General features: G+C 46.6%; 1 protein-coding gene across 1 annotated transcript in view; it reads right to left on the reverse strand.

Annotated features, from left to right (window-relative positions):
• SFXN3 (sideroflexin 3) overlaps positions 1–17,527 on the reverse strand; it is a 245,707-nt gene that overhangs the window by 213,193 nt on the left and 14,987 nt on the right. Inside the window, exon 2 of the mRNA XM_078643640.1 lies at positions 9,326–9,376. The gene's annotated coding sequence lies outside the window, so the exon portion shown is untranslated. The remainder of the gene's footprint in view (positions 1–9,325; positions 9,377–17,527) is intronic.

Raw genomic sequence — 17,527 nt, forward strand, 5'->3', positions numbered from 1 at the left:
GAAGGATGTGAAGGTAGATTCTGATCTACCGCAGAGTCCCCTATAAACATATCAAGGCATGGACTGACACTCAGGGGAGATACGTCTTTGTCCAGGGAACCATATACGAGGAACAAGTGGTCTTAGGGTGTGCGTATGCTTCCCCGCCGCTGCAACGGGCATTGGTGGAGCATCTTACGTCACTGTGGGCTGATATCCCTGTGGGGCTAGCGATCGTAGGGGGCGACTGGAATGATGTTGTGAATTGGATCACGGATAGATGGAGGGCGGGAGGACATCCCGCTGTCCCACATAGTACCAAATTGAGCGCATTGGTGGCTGGTTTGGCTTGGGTGGATACATAGAGGCGACTGCATCGCGAATAATTAGGCTATACATACCTCGCGACAACCCACGATTCCTATTCCCACCTTGATTGTGTATTTGTTAAACTGGGCATTGTGGGACGGTTACGGACTGTAGAGATTCTCCCAAGCGGTTTGTCCGATCACTCCCCAGTGCTTTTGACGATGCAGCTGGACCCAGAGAAGCAGCCCTTTCGTTGGCGCTTATCCCACTGGCATCTGCAGGATGCACAACATCGGGAGCACATGGAGCAGGCAATAGGGCAATACCTGGATACAAACCTGGGTACAGTAACTGAGGCAGCGACTTTATGGGAGGCTATGAAGTCTACCCTGCGGGGTAGATATCTCATACTGTGCAGCGGCCCGTCAAAAACGGCGGGAATCGCTTTTGCGGTCAGAGACCCGCTTAGTGGAATTGGAACAGAACAGTAGAGAGAAGGTGGGCAGCTTGGTGCACCGTCAACTGGCATTAGAGCGACAATCCCATGCCGACACCCTGATGGAGAAGGCACGTCTCTCGTGGCTGGCATCCCGTATCAGAATTTACCAATGGGGTGACAAGTCTGGTAAATTGTTGCATAGATTGTGTCAAGGGGCCTTGCAACCACAAGTCCTCCCAAATATACGAGGCCGGATGGTTGGGCAATGAGTGATCCATCTCTCATAGCAGAAAGTTTTGCGCAGAGGTATATACACCTAGGGAACTCCTGCAGGCCAATATGGTGCAGCGTTTTCTATCTGATTTACCGCCACGCGCTCTTTCGGGTGAGGCGCGCGTAGCACTTGACCTTCCACTTACGGAAGAGGAGATAAGTGCTGCGCTGGGCGATCTCAACTCCGGAAAAGCGCCAGGTTCAAATGGGTTCTCCTGTAAATTTGTTAAGAAATACTCCTCCAAATTAGGGCCCCATTATCTCTGGGTCGTTAAGGAAGCTAGGGATCAGGGGTACCTACCACAAGACTGGAGGCATGCAGAAGTAGCGGTGTTTCACAAGCCTTGCCAACCCCCAGGCCATCATTCATCGTATCGCCCTATAACCCTGCTAAATGTTGAGGCCAAAATTCTGGCCAAAGCATTGGGCAATCGCCTTCAATCCCACATAACGATCTGGTACATCCCGACCGGGCAGGATTCATGCCTCAGAGGGCTACACGTCACAATATCAGACGAGTGCGCACAGCTATAGCTGCGGTACAGGGTAAGGGTGTGCGGGACGCCCTCCTGTTGGCCGATATGGATAGGGCATTTGACTCCCTTAGCTGGGTCTATTTGTTTGTACTAGTGGACCGACTGAACATGGGTCCTCGCTTTCTGTCATACTTAAAACTGCTTTATATGCACCTTACAGCGTCGTTGCGGGTTGCTGGGTCCACCTCCTTTACATTTCCCATTAGTAGGGGTACCCGTCAGGGGTGTCCGTTGTCCCTATACCTCTTCGTCTTGGCCATGGAACCCCTAGCGGCATAGGTGAGAATGGATGCGCAAGTGGCGGGATTTGAATGGAAACAGGGGCTCTCCGACCGCATCGCTTTGTATGCGGATGATGTCCTATTCTTCCTAACGAATATCAATAGGACGGGACCGAGGTTGTTGCGCATCATGCAGATCTTTGGGGAAACGTCTGGGTTATTTATGAACCCACGCAAATCTACACTGTGGACACTAGGAGGGACTACAAACAGGTTACGTCGGGTGCGTGAAATACCTGGGAGTTTTCTTGTCAGAGTAACCGAAAGTGGCGTAGGACAGCAATGTGGCACGTGTATGGGCACGCGTACGCGAGGAAATAAAACACTGGTCACACATGCCCCTCTTCATCTTTGCTAGATCGACCATCTTTAAGATGGTGTCGCTGCCACTTTTGCTTTATCAGCTACAGAATCATCCCTACCCTGTATCTCCTATGTGGTTTGGCCAAGTCAAAGAGGCATCAGAGCAATTTCTGTGGGCGAGGGGGGGCGTCCAGGGTGGCGCTGCGGACCTGCTTCGACTCTACGTATTGTGGGTGCTGGCTACGTCGGATGTCCAATCGTACTACTTCACCTCGCATCTTCTGGTGCTGAATGTGTGATGGTATGGAGATCGGCAGGACCCCGCCTATGCAGTGGAACAACGGTGTATGGGGTACTTCACTTTACATACTATTTTATACTCCGCGACGTTGCGCAGTTCTCTCCGGCCAGCTACTAGGGTGGTCTTCTAAGTCTGGAAACAATCTCTCCGCATAATGGGGTGGTGGAATACGCTGGCCAGGGAAACCCCACTGTGGTACAACGGTCGCCTTCCGGAGCTAGCTGCATTATCCGGGTTCCGGGGGTGGGACAATATCAGCATTTCGACGCTGGGAGACGTAATGCGGGGCTTAATGCTGAAGTTGTTCCAAAATTTGCAACTCGAGTAGCAGATGCCGGAAACCCAGTTCTACAAATACCTCCAATTTGGGCATGCCATACATCCCAGCGTCTCTGTCCTGAATTTAGCCCGATAGAAGCCATGGTGTCCATGGGTGATCTGCAGGACCACAACTAATCGAAGATTTATCAGTCATTGGTGACACATAGCGCCAGTTCATTAGATAAACTTAGAGATGCATGGGCTGAGGATGACAGCCTACTGCATGGGGATGACTGGGCAGAGGCACTGGCGTCTCCTAGAGAGGCAACAATAGCGTTGTGACTGCGTCTCATTCAATTCAAGTACCTTCACCGGCTATACCAGGCTCAGGTTATGGAGGGCGGGTCTTGTTCAATCCCCGATATATCTGCGTTGTGGCCAAAAGGAGGGGTTCCTGATGCATACTATCTGGCACTGTGCAGCGAGTTTAGGCAAGGGGGGCAGGGTGGGGGGGGGGTTAATGTGTTTCTGTTTTCTTGTTTTACAATTAAGCTTATAAACAAAATGTGTATATCAAATGTCCCTGGAAAGGATTCGGAATGTTTACTGTGGCAGATGTAGTATCCTGGGTTAAGGAGCTCTGCATTGTATGTGACGTTCGACACAATAATAATTTATTTTCAAAATCTAATAAAGGTCCTTGGAGGGGATAAGAGAGAATCTCGTAATCTCTTCCACAGACATGGTTTGATGGTGCCGTTAACAATAAATAGATTATAGATACACAGTCGTCTGGATCGGCAGAAGAAAACGTGGCTCCTGTCGTGTGGAGCGTGATGCTGCCTATGGCGGACAATCACGGCTAGTTTCCAAGTTCAGTCAACCCTCGAGGGTGATTAAGGTGTTCTAGACAAGTGTTCATAGGATCTGGAAGCTAGACAGATCGGTCAAGTATCACCCTGCGCGCCCTGATTTGAGCGTGCAGATTCCAGGTTCTCAGTGTGAGTCTGTGAGAAGGGGTCATTGTGGGAGGAAAAGAATGTTATATTTAAATTACCATGTATAATTTATTGTTTTTCGGTATTCAGGGACATTTTGAAGGTGTATAAAACTATTGTTTTAAAGTATAAAAGTATAAAACTATTGTTTTATACTTTCATTTTGTTGTAAATATTTTTTAAGTCTGCTTTGGGTAATGTTTTATGTTTTTGGGGGGAGGTGGTGTGGCATTCTGGACGCATAATCTGTTGCCTTGTGATGAGAATATTAAGATTCAGTCTGGCTGAAGGAGTGACTTTTGGAGCCTTGTAGTTAGTACAACTGGCACTTAAGGTAAGTAGTATCTTTATTAGAGCATGCAAGACAGCGTCCTTTCTCCTCCAGTCCTCCTCCAACTGCCGCCCTCGCTCCTCTCCACATTCCATTCTAGAACCTGTGATATCCTGCCACCTAAGTACAATGGTGTAAAGTACAGGTTAATAAACGTTGAAATGAAGAATGAAGCTTGTAAAATTGTCGCCAAATGTAAAGTACAGGTTAATAAATACCTAAAATTGTAAAATTGTAAAATTGTATATCCAAATGTAGAAGATTTAATGTCCAAAATCAGCAATACACGGGAGTGCTGCCGTTCTCCTGAAGATCCAACCGCTGAGTGAATTAAGAGCAGCTGCTGGATCTACTGGAGAACCACACCACGAGAGATGCATCTTCAAACAGACCAACCCCCAGATGCATCAAGCATCCATTTTGCGATTCCTTATTAGGGAAAAATAAGGATTCGCTAATAAGGAATAGCAAAATGCTATGCATGAAGAAATCGCTAAAAAAATTGCGATTTCTTAATATTCCTTAATTACGACTCACAAATTGCGAGTCGCAATTAAGGAATACCTCCCCATTCATTCCTATGGGCCTAAAGGCCCATAGGAATGAATGGGAAGACATTCTCAATTTGCGATTAGCAATTAGCGAATCGCAAATTGAGAATGCAATTTCAAGGGTGCAGGGGTGTCCAAAGGACACCTTGTTGCACCCCTGAAATTAATCTGTGCACATATGTTACCCACACACATGCCCTAAGGGCATGTGTGTGCGCAACATGAAACTTTGAAAAATGCACAAAAGTGCATTTTTCAAAGTTTTTACAAATTACCAGGAAGTTCAACTTCCTGGTAATTTGCTCCCCCTATTAGCGAAATCGCTATTTGTTTAACTTGGTTGCATTGCATTTAAGGAATCTCAATTTGGGATTCCTTAAATGCAATCGCAATTTAAGGAATCTCAATTTAGAGATTCCTTCAATTGCGATTTTTGCATTTGGGATGGTGCATCCCAAATGCAAAAATACCAGTCTTAAAGGGGCAGATTCTGAGAATCTGCCCCTTTGCGACCAGATTTTCCTTTCATGCATCTGGGCCTAAGTTCCAAGTGACATAATAATGAACATGAAAAACAGACTACAATGAACTAAATATAGACAAACCTCATTACAAATGGCCATGGTAACCAAGACACCACAAGCCAGTTTGTGGATGGGATCCTAATGATCACTTGTACATTCAAATCTACCTTTTTAAAAAGTGTTTTATCTATATAAACTCTTGGGTCCCTGCAGAGTTGCCCATAGTGGGCGCAAGTCCTGCGACCAACCACTGTTGATGGATGGGGGTATGGTCTAGCTGCATGCCAGGCCCTCCGGTTCAACCTTGTCAAGGCACAGCAAAATGCTATGTGCCAATTACTTTGGCATGTTGTACAGAGTTGACATGCAGGTGAAACAATTCCACCATCTCCCTCTTAACAGTCACAGTCTATTAATAATGGAAAGCCATTTTCAGGCAACCCCACTTTCCCCTCTAAAAAAGGTAACATTTTAGCCCCTTCCCTTATTTAGGGTTAGATATCCGCCCCCTGCCCTGCAATTTTTTATTTCCCAGCTTTGACAAGCCCTCGTGCCTACATGAATACACTGAACTTGGGGTGGTAATGTTTCACTTGCAAGTCAACTCAGAAAACTTGAAAGCACCTATGAAAGATGCCTACACGTACAGGAACTCAGTCAGCACCATTATTCAGTCCAGGCTTTAAGTATTTGCATTCTGGAACTCGTAAGCCCATGTTTATAGCTGGAAAATCAAAAGTACCACTCCTAGCATGAAATAATTTGGTCGCTAAAAAACGACTTGGATAAAAATTTTCCTGATGCCACGGAGTCTTAAGACAACTCTTCACTAGCTTCATATATTTTTTGCTAGGGCGTTTTCCTGCATAGTTTATATTCAGTTTTTTATCCAGTTCTGAAAAGTACCATGATTTCTGAATCAGAATTTCCAGAACTCATGTTACTAAAATTCCTGCAGAGTGAGCCACCGCTGAGCATAATGTTCTACAGCTATTCCAACCCAAACAATAATAACGAAATTCACACGAAAATATTGCCTCGGGGTTGTTCTCCTGATCCAATACTCAGAGCTAAACTCAGCTTTGAAATGTTTCTTTTAAATGCAGTATACATGGCTGTGGCGGTGAGTCATTGGTCTCACATATTCCACAGATGCTTCCTTCATCTAATACATGCCAGTTACGAACTGTGCTGCCATAGCAACCAGTGGAAACACATGGCATATACAGAGAGAGGAGGATTAAAAAAAGACCTAACTTCGATGACTCGTAAAGGGTAATCATTCCATACTAAGGATCAAAGACCATAAGTTATCGAAATTCCATGCATTATATGTGTTGTTATATTTAATTACTTAATTACTGTTACACATTGGACTGACACAAAAGCAAGCAGAACAACTTCTGTTATGATGCATGGAGTAATCAGGTTCGAGATGGAATTTCAAATGTGTCTTTAATGACATACAAAAGGGCCCACGACCGAAAACACGTCCTGCACATTCAAGATCCAGGCAGCAACTCCCAAACCTGGCACTCACAGACCCCTAGCCCTCCAGTCATTCAATTTCAGAACAGGTGACAACACAATGTAAGTACACAGTATTTAAAAGTGTACATGCAATGTAAAGTATACATGCAATGTCACGAAATGAAATGAAATGATGAAATGTAATTTTACATCAATGCGCCATCAATTTTTGTATACTCGACTACTGAACCTGTATTCTGCTGACCCAGAACTGGAAACACCAGGTTTACACAGTGGGAGCTTTGCCGGCTCAGCCAATATAAACCTCTCACCTGGAGGGAGGTCCATCAGCAGTCTCACAGGTCACAGTGGCCATCAAAAATGTTCCCTGCCCATGTGGATCATACCAGGCTGGACAGAGCAGGCTACCACACTGAGGAAACAAATTCTCTGGCCATCAGAGCCATTTGCTTTGTGTTGTGAGAAAATAAATTTCCAAGGTTGGATTTTCTATTCCTAAACTTCACTGAGAGGATGTTTTAAACATGGTGCCGGCTCGGCATATCTGCAGTGTTGTGAAGGAGGAGCCCCATCAGACAGGCAGGATTTCGAAATAGCGTGACAGTCTCACCCGTAGACTTAACGACCCAATACCCTGCAAATAATGGATTGTTTGACCATTTGTGCAGCGGAACATCTCTTCCAGGGTGTCACCAAACATTAAAGAAAGTGCAGTGTACCCACTGGATGCAGAAAGAGTACTGTATGTGGTCACACCCAGAAAGCATGTTTGAATTTCACACAGGTGCGAGTCTTCGAAAGGTCTTAACTTTAGCATCCGGTTTCGTCCCATTTGCAAATACATGATGAATACCGTAGTCAAGTACTTTTCACACATTCGCTTCATCAATCTTCATATAAGTGTGTAGCCCATTGGATTATCGTCACTGTAATGGCACATTTGCATCATTCATCTCATTAATGTTCTTAGTAGTTTCTCAAGGGCAAACGCAACTGATTGTGACTTGAACTCCTCAGAGTAATATACAGATTCACAGATGGCAATATGAAAGCAGTTTCATGACTCATAGGCAGAGTACCAAGGTTTGGTGATGCAGCGAATGTCTTGTCCGTCTGCATTGCTAACAGGCCCCAGAGGGGTATTAAATTATTGCAGAAAAAATGGTGTATGGCCGCAATCAGAGTGCAGGCTTCAGTGTCGCACCGGTATGTGATTCTAGTGGGGTCGGGTTTATATGGCTCTTTCTCTTTTGATCCCTTAATTTATCATGATTATTGTTGGAATCAATGTTCTATCACTTCATCAACATTCACACTATTATGAGCCACTACTGGAGCTGAGCTTTATTAGAACTTCTTTTCTATTCTTCTGTATCACCATAGTCAATATCATCTGGAAATTTGCACTAAACTAGATAAATGTCGATACAAGAGTGTGCCTCTAGTTGAGCTGAAATAGTAACTATTCTTCTGTGGTTCTTCACATAGAAGTTACATGATTTATAATTTGCTCCTCTGACATAGGCACGTTTACGAGGCCATATACTTTTGCCAGAGGGACCAAGAATGATGCTATAAGTTGTTATTTTTTCAGTGTATCTACTGATGGAGACTAGCTCCGTAGGGAGTGGCGTTAGCGTTCCTTCATTTCCAGCTGTCATTCTTGCTGAATAGTAAATGAACTGAGTGTCTGAAGTGAAGTCCTCAGGTTAGTTAATGTCTGTCTCTGAAACGCACCACTGCATATAGCTGGAGGGTAGCTGAGCACTAATCCTTCTTCCACATGCAGTATGAATGTTCAAATAATTGATCTAAGCATGGGATGATCTAAGCATCAGTCCTCACACAGGTAAAGCTGATCCCCCGTTGTTGATTGGCTGAGCCTTGCTGCCAGCCTCAGTCGTGAGCAATAAAAGCACGGACCTGGGCTGGGCAAGTTAAAGCAGTTAATCGTGATAGTTTATGCTTGTTCCCGTCGCTGCGCTTTCCAGGCCTTGGGAGGTAAACAAAGCCAGGTGTAGAACAAAGGGGCTGTGCTACCACAGACCAATGAGACGTTAAGACAGGGTGGCAGAGGGCGTGATGAGCCTTTATGTCATCATGTGTACATGGGTTTGTATGAATACATGCCCATGTGTGTGAGCACACACACGTCAGTGAGTAAAATATTTTTTGTGTCGGCGGGAAGCATGCCTCAGCTAAATAGTGACCCTGGCATAAGCCTTAGCCTATTACCTTACCCTCTAATGCTGGCCCTGGAACACCAGTGTCATGCAGCAATATTTTGGGTGCAGTTGACTTATTTGTGGGCATCACCTGCCTAATGCCTCCCATTCATGACCTACCGGTCGCATTAAAAAAATAATGAGGCTTTTCCTGGCATAATGGAGGATCTGGCTTATTGGTGCCATGCTTGACATATTGAGGGAACATTTGACATATGGGAGACTATGCACAGCATACTGGTAGCACTGGGTTAGGAATTTACATTCTTGCCATATTGTGGGCAGTATCTACATATTTCTTGCTATTCCAGCCACTTCTTTGACTGTTTGTCCATACCATTAACAACATTCTTGCTATCCGTTGTATAATGGTGGCTCATCCTAGACATACTGTGTCATTTGTGACAAAGTATGTCACTGGAATGATGCCTGCCCATTCTTGACCTAATGCAGGCATGTTGGCATAACTCTACCCACTCTCATCGTATCCATCTGCCTATAGTCATTTTTGATGCCTTCTTACCTTGATCAGCTAGCCCACAAATGATAGTCCGATCCTCTGTATTTGCTGGATCTGCCAAGATAAATAGACAATGCTTGTTTAACTTCTAGAGAAAGTAACAATCTTTCTTCTTCAGAAGCAGGTAAAGGAAAGGAAAAAAGGAGAATGGTTACTTTAGAAACACCAAAATCCCACTCTTCTTCATGAACCTTAGAAATGGAGAACTACAGAAAACATAATTCTCATGCCCTGCTGCTGAGGTAATTACCAGCAAACACACCAACATACAGGACACAAATTTTATTTCAGATGAAAATAAAGGTTGAAAAGAAAAAGAGTGAAGAAGCACATAAAGGTTTACAAATAAAAATAATCTATAAAAGTTTGCCGCTAAAACATAACCTTCCTGAAAGGAACTGTCAAATTCAAGAAATGCCTCGATTATGAACCATTATGATTTGGGAGGAGAAAGAGACAGATTTTTGTGAAACCCATCCAATAATAATGGCAGAATATCACAAAGTGCAAGAGACAGGGAAAATGCATGTGTCAAACAACACTAGTGAAAGATAGCCCAAAGTGTGAAATATGATCTTCAAGTCAAAGGTTGACTAGAACCATGAATTGCTTCACCCAAATGGATGGAATCCCCTTCATCTATACATTTAAACTTTCACATTAGAAGTGCGAGTCTGACATAAAGACTGAGAGGGTTCAGAGGAGATGGGGAAGAACTGTTATGGACCTAAGTGGAAACTATGGACCACATTGCAGGAACCACCACCATCACTTCCGCTCTCTCCTACTGAATCTTTAGAAGTTACTTTAGAATCAAACGGAACAGTGGAAATGCATATAAGAGCTTCCTCAGCCATTTCATTAGAAGTGCATGTACTACACATGTTTTACGTTCTAGAAAGTGACAGCAGAGTCTCAGAAGAGTGGTGCTCTTGAAAACCAATAGATCCAAGAATCGTGTATCAAATTTCCTGCAAACCAACAAACAAATAACTTTGGGAAACAATCCTGAGATGTTATGAAGACTCTATTCAGTTGACCCGCCATTGAAATGCCCAAACCCTTAATATCAATTGCTGAAATCGACAGAAGATGTTTCTTTGCCCAACATACAACTATAGACCAGTCTATAGTAGCGCCCCCGACACCGAGACCAGCCAGTCGTTGTAGCTGCACCGGTGGTCTATGGTATAAAATGTAGCTAACAAATAAAATGGGAACAGCACCATATGGTTACTCCAATCGCGAGACTGGCATAAGTCATCGAGTACTGCTGTAATAACATTGTCTGTGCTACAAATTCATCAGAATCCGGATTGATTAGGATGAAGCAGCGCCTGCAACTCTACAAAAGCACACACATGACTAAATACTGCATGCTCAGGCACTTAGTAAGAAAAGGAAAGTGGGACACCGGCTTATACTTTTCTATACTGCCTGGATCTAGGGAAGATTTTTTAACTGAAAAAAGTGGCAGTTCTTTTATTTATTTATTTTTTTTTTATTGGGGCACCAAACACAGAGAAATAAACAGAACCATTCAGAATTTTTTTTTCAAATTTTAGCCCCCCCCATAACCCCCTCACCCGGGCGGATCCATCCTGTCCCTCACGAAACAGAAGAAAGGAAAAGGTTCAAGGGGAGACACAGAGAAAAAAGGAGAAAAAAGCCAAAGAGGAGCTATGATAACACAATATACTAAAGCACAAACTAGAGTACATAGAAAAAAACACAAAGATATGGGTAAATCTGTCTTTACCTAGCGATTGATCCAGTTGAGCATTGGGAGCCAAAGCTTCTCTCCCGCCTCTCTGGCCCGCCTGCCTCTCCTCCTCACCATTGCCATCTCCCAATTATATACATACATAAATTTACTAAGCCAGACATATTCTGTCGGCGATGTAATGTCCAACCAAACTGTAGCTATACATATGCGATAGACGGCCATAGCTACAAACACAAATTTCTTGCAGTTTTCATCCGTCCCTTGCTCCGAGATCCCCAACATAACAGTCAATGGGGTAAGTCTCAGCGCAAGCCCCAGCATAACTTTTAGCCTGCATTCAATTTGGGATAGTAATAAAGAAAGTTTAGGGGACGTAGCAAACATATGTGTACTGTCTGCAGCTACTTCTCCACAGCGCGGGCAACAAATACCCGTAAGGCCGCCCCACCTGTGTATTCGAGCGGGGGTAACATATAAATTACACCAGGTTTTAAAGCATTGTATTTGAAGGTTAGCAGATATACAAGTTGTTTGACTATAAAACAAGGAATCTTCACAGTCCCCCTGCTCGGCCTGAACCATCGTTCAAAATGTTTAGATCGATCATCCACCATCCCTGCCATAATGAGTTTATAGACACTTGCTGTTTGTGGGGCCCTATTATTACTAAGCATTTCTAGCAAGAGGGATTGGACACGATTGTGAAATTTTTTTACTATAACGTCCCGAAGTTGCAGATATTTTAAAAAGTACGTATTACCCATCCCAAACCGATCTTTAAGAGTATCAAAATAAATTATACTGTCCCCGGCTAAAAAATCCCCAATACAATAAATCCCTTTCTCCTTCCACCTACAAAAATAGCCATCCGTAAATATATCCAAGCAAAGGAGAGTATTACTAGCCAGAGGGGAATACCGATGAAGCCGGGGAATTCCCATCCTTTTCCTAATTGAAGTCCAGTCATTACTATTCATATACTCAAGCCCTTCCTTCGCTTGTCTTCTTATGGGCTTTCTGGAGAAAGATTGGATCTAGGGAGAGAGAGGTAACATTTGGACTGATAAGATCATTTTTTTGGGGCAGATATATTGATGACTGTCTTCTTGTGTGGACAAAAATATTTACAACAAGGGGTGGTGATGGACAGAGTCTCTGAATTAAGCAGAATACTCTCACCCAGTCAAGAGATCAGGGCTGGATCCAACACCGTTTTTTAGCTCATTGCACCATCCCAGTTTCAGAACCTGGCTGTATGCAAATTAGTCTGTCCCTGGCCCAGTGCATCATGGGAACAGGGCAGACCAAACTACCAAGCCAATTCTTCACCAGAAAGGAGACAAGCTACCGGGGACCGGTTTCTGGCATTTCAGCCTCGTCGGCCCGGCTTGCTTGAATCCTGATGGAGCAGTGAGCAAGGGACTCATGTCTGAGTATACCCTTCCACGCTTATGGTGGACAAAATGATTCAGAAAAGGGGGTGGTGATGAACAGAGTGTCTGAATTAAGCAGACCACTCTTACCCAGTCCAAAGATCAGGGCTTGATCCATCACCGTTATTTAGCTCACTGCCCCATCCCAGCTCAGAACCTGGCTATATGCAAATTAGTCTGTCCCTGGCCCAGTGCATCATGGGAACAGGGCAGACCAAACTACCAAGCCAATTCTTCACCAGAAAGGAGACAAGCTACCGGGGACCGGTTTCTGGCATTTCAGCCTCGTCGGCCCGGCTTGCTTGAATCCTGATGGAGCAGTGAGCAAGGGTCATCTTTTTTCTATTTTTCCAGCCCTGAGGAGTTGTAGAAATTTGTTTTGTCTACAACGAAACACGTGTCGGCTGGCTGTGTATAACATCTACTTGATGAGCTATTAAAAAAGGGAGAATAAAAAGCTCCAGAATCAACGTTGGATTGTGTTTCTTCATCACCAGAACTTTTACTTTACCCATTGTTGTTTTCTGTTTTTGAGTGCGCAGGATGTTAGTTTTATACATACTTAACTTAACCCATGTCCTTCCCTTAACAAAAATATATTGGCACACTATATTAAATTAGTTCCCCTACCTAGTTACAAATGTAATCCTCAATCACTCTTGGTCTCCTTTTTGTGCTGGAGCTTGGTTCCCTTTTGCACTGTTGCTCCTCTCTGCCATTATCATCATATATTCTTGGCCATTCATTTTCGGTGTTCAAACCTCTTCAAACAACCTAACTCCTTACTGAAAAGCTTAGGAAACATGCTGACCCAATAATCCGCTATTGTGGGACAGTCAACAACACCTGTTTAGGATGATTAGGATTTAATATCATCCCCAATGCACGCTGCTCTTTCCATCCTAACAAGGACCTTCCCTTCTCCATCACATACACTTATCCTTGAGCAGTTCTGGCTTGGGATCCTAACTACTTTACCAAGTATCCTATGACCGGTCTTTGTTTCCCGCAGTATCACTCAGCTTCTACATCTGCAGGAGATAACTCCCCAAGATTTAAACCTTCCCATGTGGGAATCCCAGAAGCGAAGGAGGGGAAAGACATTAGGGGCTAAATGTTAGATCTTTTCCGGCAATCGTTCCAGGAACTCTCGGATTGGAGCTGGGAACAAGAGGTCCAGCGAGTCCAAAGGACACCTTTTACTTGGAGACATCCTGTCAGGGAAGGGGCCAAACCAAGGGCGTCCTAGTCTTTTTCAGGAACTTTCTTTTAAGGCAGGAGATATTTGAAAAAGCAAGATCTGAAGCTAGGAGAAATGTAGGGGATGTCTCATTTTTCATCAGACCGGACTTTTGTCACGCCACCGTCAAGAGAAGATGGCGACTCCGACAGCTAATCAAACCCTTCCAGGTTAAGGATGCCAATTGATTTCTCAACAATCCGGCGTCATTAAAAGTGGTTTGGCGGGGGGCGTGGCTACGAGCCGACCGAGATGGCGGCGTAGCGCTGTAGCTCTGTAGGCGAGGCGGCTCCGTTTTCATTAATCCGTTTGCCCAGCCGCTAAATCCTGCCTTCGGAAGCCGGGCCGGAGTGCCTAAACTGAGGGGAATGGTCCGATCCTACTCCGGGCGGCATCAAGCTACGCCGACCGGAGCTACATCAAAGTGCTGTGCAGGGCCCTGACTAGCCCGACGGAGGCCGTGCTGCCGCGATTGAGCAAGCCGACCGGAAGTGCCCCGGGAAGCCCCACCGGAAGTTGCCGCTGACCGGCTGCGGTCCTTCGTGCTGGCTGTCGGGAGCGGGACTGGGGGGTGATTCGGCACAGGGACACCTTTCGCCCGCCGACGCGGCCACCCGGAGGTGAGGAGAGCCGCAACCCAGGAGTGACCGAGCCCTGACGCCGGGAGGTCTCCCGGGTTACTGAACGAGTGGAGCGCACTTAGCGCGACGGAGATACCTGCCCCTACCTGCTCCCAGAACTGATCCTCTCTTGGCGATTGGAACACAGGCATATTCCTGGGCCACTGCACCAGCACCATGGCGGGGCGAGGGCCCAGGCAAACTGCGGCGCAATCCAAGTTGGAGAAGTATGCCTTTGAAAAAAACGCCATGAAACACCCGGAGGGGCGCACGTCCACGGACAAGAGTGCAGAGGGAGATGGCTCCAAAAAAGTAACCTTAGAGGATCTGATGCAGAGGCTCTCCAGCGTCCAGACGACGGTGGGGTCTATTTCGACGGACGTTGGGCTACTAAGGGCAGACCTCCACAAGATGACGGAACGTGTGGCGCAGGTGGAAATAGTCACCAAATCACTGGTAGAAGACACTTCGGAGCTGCAGCTTGCGGCAGAACGCATGGAGGCGGTCACCAGAAAACTACAGGAGCGACTGGACGATCAGGAAGGACGCTCCCGAAGAAATAACGTCCGAATTTTAGGCATTCCAGAGTCGGAGGGCAAGCAATCCATGGACCTATATGTGGAGGACTTAATCAGGACGAAGCTCCAGCCAAAGGGCCTCTCCCATTTCTTTTCTGTCGAAAGAGCGCACAGGGTTCCCGGGGGAAGCCTAAACAAGGAGCGAACCCGCGACCAGTGCTGGCTAGACTCTTTAACTTCCGAGATAGGGATGCCATACTACAAACGGCCAGGGTCTCAGCACCTATTAAAGTACTGAACTCCACTCTTGCATTCTTCCCAGACTACACAGAGGAGGTGGCCCGGCGACGTAAGACCTTCACCGACATCAAAAAAGCCCTGCGGGCCAAAGAGATACCCTATTCCATGCTTTTCCCGGCAAGACTGCGAATCGTGGATAATCATAAGGCGTGGTTCTTTGACACCCCGGAGGCGGCAAGAGACTGGCTGGATGGTTGGAGGAGAGTGGAGGCCCCGCGGCGAAATGACAGGAATCAACGTGGCCAAAGGCCGGTCACTCAAACAGATCACCAGACAACTCAAGGTCACAGCCAGGATCTATTTGCGGAGTCAGGCCTGGAAGACGGAGAGCGCACCGAAGAGTAGACTCCTGCGATCATGGTCCTTGATCAACTACCCCTTGGAACATTGAATGTGTGACATTTGCAGTCGCTCCGTGCTCGGCGGAGGAGGCCACTTGGAGCTGCTTGCGAGGTTGCAGAGCTACTTACCCCTTTCAAGCTAGTACTCTGGGTTGGGTTGGGACTAAGCATTCTGCTAAGTTGGGGTGGCGGGCGGTTTCAGGCTCGCGCAGCAGGGAGGCAGGGAGGGGGGAGGGGGGGGTTTTGTTTCACTGTTCTAGTTTTTGTTAATCACACCGATACACGGCATGTTCCACACCACACGAGGGAGACGGATCTCTGTATAATGGTACACAGCGGGGCCCATTCCCTCCTGGCTTTTTCGATAACAAGCACACATTTAAGTGGCAGCACAAGAGTTGGATACACCTGAGGACCTTACACCCCTTTCCTCTCACACATCAACCTTCACAGCCCTCACGTGGAATGTTAGGGGGCTGGGCGACAGGGTGAAGAGAGGTCTAGTGCTCCAATATTTGAAGCGCCGCAAGCCGGCGATAGTTCTATTACAGGAGACTCATTTAGTTGGTTTGACCTCGAAGTCAATGGATAGATGGGAATATAGGTTTCTTGCACATGCTGACTTCTCCTCCGGCTCTAGAGGGACAGGGATACTTATTCGGAAAAGCTTTCCAATGGTGTGTCAACAGACATAAATTGATGATCAGGAACGTTTTGCAGCTGCGACGATTCAGTGGGAGGGCCGACTGTATAACTTCGTGTCTGTGTACGTCCCCCCCGGCCTGCATGCCTCGGCGCACTCGGCCCTTGCTTCCTTTCTCCTGTCTTTGCCAACAGCGGCACTAATTATAGGAGGGGACCTGAATGATGTCCTAGATCATGAGATGGATAGACACCCACATAGCACAACGGTGCGGGGAGGTGGGCGACTCGCAGGGCTATTGGACGCTCTGGGGCTGACGGACTGCTGGCGCTACAAACACCCCCACGATAGGCAATACACTTACTATTCAGCGACGCACCACTGTCTCTCACGTATAGATTACATTTTAATGTCAGGGGATGGCCTACATGGAGTTGAGGACGTTCACATCCACCCCAGGGGCATATCTGACCACTCACCACTCCAACTTACATACACAAACCACCGCCCCCACAGAAATCGCGTCTTTCCCATTCACGCGGGTTACCTGCAGAGCGCCTCTTTGAGGAAAACCCTTTCTAAAACCGCTAAACACTACTTTCAGGAAAACTCAGGCTCCGTGCGCTCCCATGGTATCCTATGGGAAGCGTATAAAACGGTCATACGCGGGCAGGCAATTGCTTCCATTGTCGCCCACAGACGGACCCGGGATCAGGAACTTAGTGCCCTTGAAGGGGCTCTTGAGGAGGCCATTGCCGACCAGGAGACCCACCCGTCTGCGGGAGCCGCCCAGACAGTCCGGCTGCGGCGGGTGGAGTGGACGTCCTATCAGAGGGAAATGGCGCTGACTACAATTCAGGCCACCCGTCATAGGGTGTATGAACTAGGTGATAAGGCCGGGAAGATGCTGGCCTGGCTCGATAAAAAGGAGAGGGCGGGCAGGGTCATTGCGCAACTGACTACGCCCGGAGGCAGCCTGACCTCGGACCCAGGAACCATAGCCGACTTGCTAGCCGACCATTTCGAGGCGATATACACCCACCAAGCGACTTATACGACCGAGGAGGCTTACGACTATATTAAAGATCTGACAATCCCTTGCCTCTGACCGGAGACGGCACTCCTGCTGGATAATGACATCACTGTGGAGGAGGTACGGGAGGCGACTAACGCTCTGGCAAGGCTCTGGGTCCCAACGGACTCCCGGTAGAACTGTACAAGCACACTGGTTCCATAACTGCCCCCCATCTGCTTAAAATGTTCGAAGACAGCCTGCAAAGGGGTGTGCTGCCTAAAGATCAGCGCCTTGCCACGATTGTCCCGATCCATAAACCTGGTAAACCCCCGGAAGCATGCAGCTCCTACCGTCCCATATCCTTGCTTA

Source organism: Lissotriton helveticus, chromosome 5_1 (genome assembly GCF_964261635.1).
Source record: "Lissotriton helveticus chromosome 5_1, aLisHel1.1, whole genome shotgun sequence".
NCBI lineage: Eukaryota > Metazoa > Chordata > Amphibia > Caudata > Salamandridae > Lissotriton > Lissotriton helveticus.